The 12226-nt window shown below is 38.9% G+C and overlaps 1 protein-coding gene across 1 annotated transcript in view; it reads right to left on the bottom strand.

Moving 5' to 3' along the window:
• PLCB4 (phospholipase C beta 4) overlaps nucleotides 1-3557 on the bottom strand; it is a 273741-nt gene extending 270184 nt beyond the window's left edge. The window contains exon 1 of the mRNA XM_032607078.1: nucleotides 3495-3557. The gene's annotated coding sequence lies outside the window, so the exon portion shown is untranslated. The remainder of the gene's footprint in view (nucleotides 1-3494) is intronic.
• Between the last annotated feature and the right edge of the window lie 8669 nt (nucleotides 3558-12226).

Genomic DNA, 12226 nt, shown 5'->3' with positions numbered 1-12226 from the left:
TAACTCTAATATATGTAGCAATTCTACTAACTGAAAATTACCTAGGTGTCTCACTCACTGAAAATTACCTAGGTGCAATCACTTTAGGACTTAGATATTTGAAGCAGTAACTTACGACCTATTCAAGGGAAGAAAATGAATTTATACAGCTTCCGAAAGTATGTAAACTTGCACCAGGAAAAGGCCTAAGGGATGAAAAATGTGCCTGCATGAGTGAGGAAGTGAGTGAGAGAACATGTGTCTAGGTAGAGAAGACACTCCAGTGTCTTGTTCAGATATCACTGGGTACATTTTAACTGTCCTGCGTGCCTACCTCCCAGCTTTTGTGTGTTTTGCTTCTAAAGATGGCACTAGCAAATTTCTTAAGAGGAACAGCCTTCAACTTCTAGAGCTGCTTCACCTGCAGATGTAGAGTCAAGTGCTCCCCAGCCCCTCTCCCACCAGCCCATAGCCAATGGCTGAGGCAGGGATGGGAAAGCCCAGCTCCTTACCTTGAGCAGAAGGAACAGATTCTCAGGAGCAATTACACTCCAGAGCTCCCCCAGGGGTCAGGCTGAGGCAGGGACATTGCCCGAACCACCCCTCTGCTTGGCCCCCTCCTTCTCCCTTACCTTCCCCAACTCCCTAGTTCTCTTGGGAGCACTGCCTTAATAAAACACTTGTGCAAAAATCCCACCTCAGATCTGCTTAGGGAAGCCCAAGCCAAGAATGTTGTGATGTATGAATGGACCCTAAGAAAATGTGAAACCGGATTCTTATTGTTTTTTGTGTGTGTGTGGCTTTATATTTTCATTTTTTTAACATCTTTATTGGAGTATAATTGCTTTCCAATGGTGTGTTAGTTTCTGCTTTATAACAAAGTGAATCAGTTATACATATATATATATCCCCATACCTCTTCCCTCTTGCGTCTCCCTCCCTCCCTCCCACCCTCCCTTTCCCACCCCTCTAGGTGGTCACAAAGCACCTAGCTGATCTCCCTGTGCTATGCGGCTTATTGTTGTTTTTGTACCTCAGATAAGAGTTTCTATAACACTTAAGTATTTAAAATAACTGCACAGTTTAATAAGCAAGAAGTATCTTTGTTCCTCAAGAGCATTGCAGCAGCCCTAGAACAGAGGTCTTAGCCCTAGAAAAAAGATGCTAATAACTGGCACAGCATATATATCTCCAGGTGTGAAAGAAGTTAAGGGTAGCGTGTAAGGCTCCAAAGTAGAAGTAAAAATAGAGAGAAGTCAGCTTAAAGTTTGGTGAGCTTCATAACTGACACTGATGTTATCAATTCTATACATAATCAATATTTAATAAAAACAATTTCAAGTCATTCAGAAAACAAGAAAGCACCCCAACATTAGGTAAATTTCCCCCCAAAGAAGAGTCTACCTTCCAAACTGAAATAAAACAGGGCAGTAGGTATCAAGGGTTGTTTTCTTCCTTTTCATGAAACTTGAAGACAGCCTTTGGTTTAACTAGGCTAATAAATTCCTCTTTACGAAGAGTCATTCAGAAGCTAGAAATTTAAGAGTGAAGATAATTCATCTCATTTTGTTTTCTATAAATATTTCTTATTTTAACACTGATAGAAAGCTAAGTTGAATGTAACATAAATAAGAGAAATCTAAAATACACCTTTTGCCATTAAGGGATTAAAATATATTCTGAATGCCTACTGTGGATGTAATAGTCCTAAAAAAAAAAACACTTAGAACTAATGTACAGCCCACTGTTGGAATCATGGCAAAATAAAGCAGGCTTTCAAGATGAAACCAGAAAGGTCCAGATGCCAGGGTCTAGATAGTCCCCATTTTAAATATGGGAAGACATTATAAAGGAACCTGATTTCACTTCTATTTAAAAAAAAACCTCATCATAAAAGGTATCCAACAATTGAATGTTGCTAGAGTGGGATGTTTTTAGTTTTAGGAGAGGATAGCACAAAATACACAAGAATTCTCTCTTTGGGCAAAGGGCAAGCCTAACATAAAGATAACAATCAACCAACCTGGTGACATGTGGGACACCAGGTCCCATCAAGTCCTAACAGGTGTGGGGATGGAAGAGTAGCCCACATACTATGTTAGCTGTCCCAGGACCCAATGCCATCTAAAGTCTTTGTAAAATCAAATGCATGGCATTTATACCACTTAATATAGAGGAAATCATTCTTGGAACTTACAATATAGAACAAATAACTTCTAAGCTCTGTTTTTTTTTTTTTTCTTTTGGACTCTTAAATCAAGTGTTTATTTTCACTAAGTACCTAATTCTTTATAGGGACAATTTATAATCTAGCTGATAAACAATGACTTATTTTTTAAGGATAATACAACTATTGTACAGAGAAAGTGGATAGCCCAGAAAAACAGTTTTTAAAAAAAGAGTAAAAATCAGACATTGTGTCTACACTGATTTAAAGTCCCTACTGAATTATTCAGCGCCCCCTACTCCGATTTGCCTGCTAAGACATGGTTTATGAGTCATCCGTGGGGAACAGTAAAATATACTGCACTTGACTAAAAATAAGTAGGAAAATTTAATAATAAATCTACTTTCTTGATAGTCTTGGGTCATCATTAAATACTGATCACTTGGAGAAGTGTTGGGCTGTGTGATTCTTCCCTCCCCTCACAGAAAGGTCAGAAGAAAATCAGCCACGGGCCCTGCCAGAAGATGATGGGATATCTGACATGACATGAAACACGGAGAAGAAAATAATATTGATTTTAAATGCCTGGAACCTGGAGTTCACTTATCGAGATGAACAGCAAAGTTGCTGGTTATCTTCTCCTTGTGATCACTATAAAATGACTTCTTGTCCTTTGAAGTAAGAAATGACACATACTCCAAATGTTTTACTTATAACATCAAGTAGAAAATAGCAATTTGATAAAGGGGTCAGAAAAGAACATTTGCTAGGATTCTGGCTCTTGAATAAAGCATAGGCAAGTTATTGTTTATAAATAAAAAGAACTGTGCATATATATTTTAGATTTCCATTTTAGTTTTTCTTTAAAGATTTGTAAAATGGAACTTTAGAGGAACATTGGAAGGATTTAATTACATCATCCTTATAGGTAGCTGCCATAAAATGGAGGGGGTACTACAACTGACAATGATTTTTCCCATCTGTGAGGATCTTCTTAAACAAAATGTGCATAAGATTAAAAACAAGTCGCATACATTTCTCCTCAGAAAGAATTACAGAAAACAGCAACTTAATATCTGATGCTTACTAAATGCAGGCAATACTCCCACAGACGGCAAACAGAAAATCCAGCAGAAAATGAAGTACCCAAGGTTGGTGGAATGAATCAACTTGAATCTAGAAAATGCCAGGAGTTGAACACTCCACCACATCAAGGAAAACATCTGTGAATCAGTTTTGAGAGGCATTTCAGATGGGACATCAGTGTGAATGAAGGGATTGATTTTACAGACCGAAAGTTCTAGAACCCCACATCTAGCAACCTACCCATTGTGTGCAGTGTACTTACCAGATGGCTGGGGACTGACTGAAGGTGACGTCCACTTCGTCAAATCACAGCGCTGTCCTCTGTGGAGGAAGGACACAGATCAGAGAAAAATCAATGTGAAGGAAATTTAGAATTCTCATAGAAAAAAACAGCCCTTTGCACTTCAAAATCAAAACCTATAATATTCTTTAAAACACATGAGAAAGAGACATTAATAAATTAGTTTCTAAATGGATGACAAAAACAGACAATCATCAAATCAGATATCTTAGTGCTACACCCAGCCTACAGGGTTTATACACTCTCTCTACTAAGCTGCTGATCTACAATTCAACCTCTTAACCTATCAAAATAATTCAGCAGCAGTTGAGCAACAACGATATTCAAAATGTTCTAGAAGTAGATATAATGATCTTTCCCTGAATGATAGTGAAACTGATAGTAATTTTAAGAAATCTTTTGAAGAAGAGCAGTACTGAATAGGAAAGATTTACAACGAAATTGTATCTATGTACAAATAGTCATTATTTCTGATGTGTGTTTTTGTACTGCCTTCATTAACAAGTTGTTATGTAGTTTTGGACTTGACATTGAATTTAGAATTCAAGATCTTTCCAAGATTTTGTGTTGGGTGGGGGAGTGGCATAGTTCCAGGTGGTGTCAGAAGTACATAGAAGTAAGAGGAAGCCCATCTGCATTTGGAAAGAAGTTAGAGGCAGAAAAATTGGCAATTGAAATACGGGAAAATGATGTCTGTAAAATCTGAACTGGGATTTTCCCAAGGTCATCATTTATTTATGGAGATGCCCACAGTAAAGTCCCGGGTAGAAAGGTACATCCACAAATGAAAAATATGTCATTACAAAAAAAAAAAAAAAGCAAACTTGGGTCTATATAGACAGACATGGAAAAAAAATTCTCAGGACATAGTATTACTTTTTAACACCTCAATTAATGTAGTAATACGTGTACTATGACCCCAGTGTGTTAAAACAAACCTCACTAATCTAGGTATAAAAACACAGACATGAATATTGTTATATTCAGAGAACATATTTGAAGGGATAACAAGAAACTCAACTGGGCTGCCTCTGGAGAACTGGTACTGTAGGGAGGTAAAAAGGGCCTTTGCATTTTAACTAACATTGAACAATTATGCAATATTTTATCACAAAACATATTACTTTTACAATTAAAATTGAAAAAAAACAAGAATCCAATTCATCTAAACTTCCTATGGAAATAAACATTCCATTTTAAGTATATAGAAATAGAGAATATACAGCATCATCTACACATACTTCACTGATTTATTTATTTATTTTATTTTATTATTTTTTTTTTTTGGCCGTGCTGTGAGACTTGTGGGATCTTAGTTCCCCAACCAGAAATCAAATCCAGGCTCTTCGCGGTGAAAGCATGGAGTCCTAACCACAGGACTGCCAGGGAATTCCCATTACTTCACTGTTTAGTAAATATTTACTAAGACCCAGCTTTAAGCATGGATTGCATCATCATATTTAATCGACACAAAAACTCTAAAATATTTGTACTGTGATTATTCCCATTTTATAGAAGAGAAAACTGAGAAGTTGGGTGTCTATTCAAGAATTGCACAAAGCTGGCATTCAAACCCAGGCACCCTGACCAATGTTTAGCTTCCATGGTACTACCCCCTCCATGGCATTTACCATAGTTTCGATATTACATTTATACTTGTAAGTGATGTATTAATATGAGACTATAAATTGCATGCAGACAGGGATCATGTGTGTATTAGAACCATGATGTATATCCCCAGCACCGAGATAGTGCCTCCCCACGGCTTCATTGTAAAGGTGAATTATTAAGTGCCCCACCTAGAGCTGGGAAGTTAAAAATGTTTTATATCCTTTGGGACAGTAAAACAAGATGAGTTCCAAAAAAGGTCAATAATTAATTAACCCTGCTATACCATGCTCCTCGCTTTGAGAAACCACTTGCTACCCATGTCCTTCTATAACCAGAGATTTAAATACTGGACACATTTTCGCTTTCCTTCTATAATTCCCTAAGTGACTATCCAGCATAAAACTGATGCATTGTTCCATAAACCTTTCTGCTTCATGGCTAGGATATTGCAACATTTGGGAAAGCCAATGTTGAAATACTTAACTACATGGGACTTCCCTGGTGGTACAGTGGATAAGAATCCGCCTGCCAACACAGGGGACACAGGTTCGATCCCTGGTCTGGGAAGATCTCACACGCTGTGGAACAACTAAGCCCGTGTGCCACAACTACTGAGCCTGCTCTCTAGAGCCCACGAATCACAACTACTGAGCGTGTGTCCTGCAACTACTGAAGCCCTTGTGTGGAGAGCCTGTGCTCCGCAACAAGAGGAGCCACCGCAGTGAGAAGTCCGTGCGCTGCAATGAAGAGTAGCTCCCGCTTGCCACAGCTAGAGACAGCCCACATGCAGCAACAAAGACCCAACACAGCCAAAAATATAAAAATAAAATTAAATCTTAAAAGTTAAAAAAAAAAAGAAATACTTAACTACAAAGAGGTGAAGCAGTAAAAACAGTTTGTCATGAATTATTTAGCTCTTGGCATATAGTGGGCAAACTACTATAACTGACTTAGTGTTGTAGTCATATGTGAATCAAGGCCTCAACCTACCAACATTTTCATCCTAGTATTATTACTCTAGGTGTTGAAGGGTGTAAATGGGTCTTTGGTAAAGGAGAGACTGAATAGATGAGTGAGTGTGTGTGGGTGTGAGTCTGTGAATAGGCCTCTATGACTCTCTGTGTGTTTATGTGTCTCTGTGTGTGCACTGGTCTTTCAAAAGAGGAAAGATAGTTTTCTATAATGTAGACAGAAACCTAATAAATAGTTACACAAAATCCCCAAATCTCAGATCCTATTAGTGCTGGTGTAAACAACAGCTGTTTTTCATTCAACAAGGGTGCCAAGACTATTAAAGAGGGAAAGATAGTCTATTCAACAAATAGTGCTGGGACAACTGGAAATCCACACACAGAGGAATGAAGGTGGACTCCTATCTCACACCATACACAAAAAATAGCTCAAAATGGATCATAGATGTAAATATAAGAGCGAAAACTATAAAACTCTTAGGAGTAAATATAGGAACAAATCTTTGTGACCATGGGTTAGGCGATGGTCTCATAGATATAACACCAAAAGCACAAACAACGAAAGAAAAAATGAATAAGTTGGACTTCACGAAATTAAAAACTTCTGTGCTTCAAAGGTCGTCATCAAGAAAGTGAAAAGACAACCCAAAAAACAGAAGATTTTTGCAAATCACGTATCTGATAAGAGACTTATATCCAGAATATTTTAAGAAGGACTATTATAACTTAACAATAAAAAGACAAATAACTCAATTTAAAAATGGGTAAATAATCTGAATAGACATTTCCCCCCCAGAAGATATACAAATACATAAAGAGATGTTCAACCACAAGAGAAAATTAAGTCAAAACCACAATGAGATACTACTTCACACCCACTAGGATAACTATAATCAGAAGACAGATTAGAAAAAGTGTTCATGAGAATTTGGAGAAATCAGAACCCTCCTACATTGCTTGTGGGAATATAAAATGCTTCAGCTGCTTTGGAAAATATCCTGGCAATTCCTCAACTGGTTAAACATAGAATTACCATATGGCTCAGTAATTCTGTTCCGAGTTATGTACCGAAGAGAAATGAAAATACACGTCCACAAACAAAAAATTTTCATGTACATTTTTCGTGACAGCATTATTTATAATAGCCAGAAGGTGGAAATAATCCCAATGTCCATCAACTGATGAATGGCTTAAAAAATGTGATATGTCCATACAATAGACTGTTATTCAGCAATAAAAAGAATGCAACATGAATACATGCGACAACATGGATGAACCTTAAAAAAATTATACTAAATGAAAGAAGCCACTCACAAAGGCCACATATTATATGACTCCATGTATATGAAATGTCCAGAATAAGCAAATCCACAGAGATAGAGAGCAGATTAGTGGTTGTGCGGGACTGGAGGGGCAGAGAAGGTGGGGAGTGGACGCTCAGGGGTGTGGGATTTCTCTTTGGGGTGATGAAAATGTTCTGAGATTAGACTGTAGAAACGGTTGCACAACTTTGTGAATATACTAAAAACCACTAAATCATACACTGCGAGTGGGTGAATTTTATGTTTTGTAAATGACATTTCATTAAAGCAATTAAAAAAAAGGTTATCTTTCAGTAAGTTGGCCAGTAAATATTAGTTGGCTTCTTTCAAAAATGACAAAATACTTACTTACACTCTCCAAGAAAACAGTAAGTAGTGAACATTTACATTTTTACGAGACAAACTATTGTAATTCTCCATGGGATTTCTTGTGATGGGAAATACATACAATTATATTTTACCTTTGCCAAAGAAGAGCGTATGCCTGCAAAGTACCACTAATGACAGATGCCACAGTGCTTGAGATATAGTCTTATTTCAAAGCAATGAGGAGCTTTAGCCAAGTGTGAAGTTTTTATTTCTTAGTGGAGGGAAAAAAACCTACAAATATCTGAGGCTTACATTACGAGGCCTAATTTTGTGAATCTACATACTGAACGCAAAGGACTAGCATTCAATGCTCTTCCCAAGATATTCAATATTGAAATTTTGTTTTCAGGTGAAGAATAACTGGGCAAGACTGAATCAAAACAGAGATCATTTCACTGTGATCTGCTACTGAACATGGAAAATTATTGTTTTGCAAACAAACAGAATGTTAGAAAACAGTTATGTCAGTGATTTTTTGCAGTGTAACCAACCACCTCAAACCTGTGTGGCTTAAATTAGCAAATATTTATTTTGGTTCACACAATGATCTCAAGTTGGTGAGAATGGCAAGAGTGTAGATCCCACTGCACAAGCACTTCTCAAGCCTCTGCTGTGTCACATGTGCTAACGTAGCATTGGGCAAAGCAAGTCATGTGGTCAGGCCCAGATTCAAAGGATGGAGAGAGAGCCCCATTTCTTGATGGGACTTTGCACCCTTTAAGGGCATGGATACAGGGAGGGAAAGACTTGGCGGCCATCTTTACAATCTACCATAGTATCGTTTCCAAATGGAACACACTCCCACTGATGGCCCACAGATATTTTACACAGATGTATTCATGGTACAGCTTACATATAAAATATATGTATGTTACCATGGTACATGGAGAGAGAATGTACAGTGCATATACATTAATGCAACTTCTATTTATGGAAAATGATATCAGGTCTCTATTGAAATTAATCGTATCACTATAAATGTACTAATGGCTATTTACTATAGTAACGTTATCATGTTACCAGTTATTTATCAGTTATCTTTTCTTTTTAAGTGAATATATTTGAGTGGAAAAGATGAGTAATAAGTTCAGGTGAAAGACAGATTTCGCCAAATCCACAGAAGTGGCTCAGGAATAATCCAAGTTTAGAAACCCATGGGGTAGGACAATGCTTCTGAAACTTAACATACATACAAATCACCAAAGTTATCAGCAGATTCTGGTTGAGACCAGAGATTCCGCAGCTCTAACAAGCTCCCGGGAGGTGCTGGTGTTGCTGGTTCTAGAGCACACCCTGAGCAGCAAACACATAGAAGGGCAGAAGTCTGGCTATCAGAGAAAGCCGAGAACAGTCATTTTACCAGCCGTGTGGTCTTCAAGCAGCTGACTTCACCTCTCTGAGATCATTCCTCATCTGTAAGACGTAAGTAATGTTAACATCCATCTCAGAATCTCTCTCTCTCTCTCTCTCTCTCTCTCTCTCTCTCTCTCTCTATATATATATATATATATATATATATATATATATACATATATATAAATCACCTTGCTGTACCCTGAAACTAGCACTATATTGTAAGTCAACTATAGTTATATTAAAAAAAAAAAGCAATAGGATCTTTGAAACTCATTTTGCCAAAGCAATCACATTTGATACTTTAACATAAGATTATGCACACATTGACATCTCCTCAGAGCCACTCTACAAGCATATACTGAGCAAACCCTGTGGCCTGACACTGTCCTTGGCTCTGAGGACATGACAGTGACCAAGCAAGAGAAACCACTGTCCAAGTTGAGCTCACACCCCAAACCCCAAACTGCTCACATAACTCTCTCCTCTGAGTTGCACTGAAAGAGAGGCTGCCGAGGGCCTGATGTGGCCACATACATGTTTACACTTCCCTACGGTGATCTTTGAACATTTGAGCTGATTGTTAACACTTACATAATGGGAGATTTCATATAAAATATCGGAACCCCAGCGTCTCTTGGAAATCTGGAAGACTGGGCAACAGGGACCCAGAGAGCCGCCTGTATGCCAGCTGTGTGGTGGCTGTCGCTCCTGAGAAGGTATGGGTCTGCCAGGTCCCCACAGCGCCCCCTCCTGGTCACTCCCACGAGATGGCCCCTCACCCATGTTCTCTGGCTCTTCTCCCTGCACTGGGTTAGCGAGCCCCCCAAATGAAACCACAGTCAGCAATGCTGACGAGCATGGAAAGAAGGGGAGTCCACCTTCCTAGTCTGCGCATTTTCCCTTTACCATCGTGCAATAAATGTCTAGCAAGGGAGCAATTTCCTCATTCCTCTGCCCCTCCTTAAAGTCTAAAACTGCCAGTTTGAGAAACCATTCTAAGCTCTGCCTCGATCTGGATCTGTCATTTACTGTGGCTAACTGGATCTAAAATGGTTAACTGGGGGCTCTTTATAGGAGTTTATTATGAGTCATTTTATGAGTGTCATTTTTTTTTTTCTCTAAATAGTGGCAATGGCTTTGCAATTACCTAGCTACCTTCTTTTGTTTGGTTTCCCTCGTGCATTAGACACAAATTTAGTAGCTCTTGGTACTGTAGGTCAGAAGTCTGGGTCCAGCTGCTGGGCTCTCTGTTGAACAAGGCTAAGATCAAGGTCTCTGTAGGCTTCCTTCCTTTCTGGAGCCTGAGGAATGATCCACTTCCAAGTTCAGGCACGTTGTTGGCCAGTTTCACTTCCTTACAGTCATAGGACTGGGGGCCGTTCCCAGCTGGCTGTCAGCAGGGGGCCAAGCCAAGCACCCAGATGCTACCTACACTCTTTGCCTCACAGCCCCACCTCTTCCAGGCCAGCAGTGGAGAATCTCCCCCTCATGGAATCTCTCTCTCTCCTTGAATCTTTCTTTAGTCCCTACTAGAGACTCAGCTGACTAGGACAGGCCAACCAAATAAAAGCTCATTCTGCAAGTCAGCTGCACCATCTAACATAACCTCATCACAGGAGTGACATCCATCAAGGTCAGTCACCAGGGTAGGAGTCCTGGGGCCATATGAGAATTCTGCCTGCTATACCTAGTACCTAATTGCTGCATGCATTTGTTGTCTGTATGCATTTTTTTTTTCCTCAGGTTGGGAGCTGACATCATGTCACAAGGAAGGCTAACTGGCCAACAGACAGGATGTATGGAAGTTAAACCCAGCGAGTAGCTTTGTAACAGTTCTCCCGTTCATCACTAGAGTAGCTAATGCTCTAACCCTAAGAATGCATGTACTCTGCCAACTTCCAGATGTATACGAGATGCTTCTCTTCTTGAACTTAAACTGACCTTATGAAATTAGATGTGCAGAAAATTGATATTCTGAAGGAGAAGGAGGGGGAGAAGAAGGAGAAGAAGGAAAAGAAGAAGAAAACAGATATATAACTAGTACCTAGAAGGACAAAAAAAAAAAATTTAAGTATCCAAATATCATCATGCGCTAAAAATTTTTAAATTAAATTGTTTTATTTTCTACACGGTCTCAACCAATTTAACAGCTTTTCACTCAACAGACTTGGCTATTTGGAAATTACATAGAGGCAATGTATATATAACCACACTAACAGTTGAAGGAAAAGGATAAAAATAATTAAAAGCATGCTTAATATAGTCACTAGCTCATGGCATAATAACCAATTAATGAGAAATTACTAAGTCCAGGTGCTGCTCTCAGTGTTTCATGTATATTAACTCATTAAATCTCACCAAACTCCATGTAGCAGAAACTTTCTACAGAAGAGGAGACTGAGTCACAGGGTAGTTATATTACTGAGCCAGAGTCACGTGGTGAGTAAGAAAAGGCGTGTGAATTCAAACTGTGGACCCTTTCTCTTAAAACCACAGCTGTCTGTGCACTTATCTGTGTTTCCATGTTGTGAAATAGGGATGCTTCCTGCACCTATTATACAGCACAAGGTGGTGGCCAAGCACTTATGCACTGCACTCAGATAGATCTGGTTCACATCCAAGGCCAAGGGGTGAGAGTTGGGGCTGCAGCCTTGCCAAGGGGTGTGACTCTATAATTTGCATAAAGACACCCCATGTGCCAGCAGCAGCCTTGTCCAAGCAAGCCTATGAAGTCTTCTTAAAAAAGAAAATAATCCAGGCATTCCTTAACCCCCTATATCCTAATTTGGAAGAGAAGAGATGAAAACAGTGATTGATTCCTTCTTTCTCTTTTTCATTCCTTCCAAACCCTTTTCCATTGTCCTACATTTGAAATTGAGAGATTATGAAAAGATAGCAACAAAGCAAAAGCTAACACTAGAAGCAAAGAATAGAAACCACTGGCTCCCTTTCCTACTGTAGAGAAGAAAGTGAGCCTTTCTTTAGGTAATGAGAAAGGAAAACCCTGTAGTTCAATACCCTCCAACCTTTTCCATCAGTTCCACCCAGCCAAAGCAGGGTCATC

This window comes from Phocoena sinus, chromosome 15, assembly GCF_008692025.1.
Source record: "Phocoena sinus isolate mPhoSin1 chromosome 15, mPhoSin1.pri, whole genome shotgun sequence".
Lineage (NCBI taxonomy): Eukaryota > Metazoa > Chordata > Mammalia > Artiodactyla > Phocoenidae > Phocoena > Phocoena sinus.
Note: the sequence above shows the minus strand (reverse complement) of the source record. Positions and strands in the feature narration are given on the sequence as shown.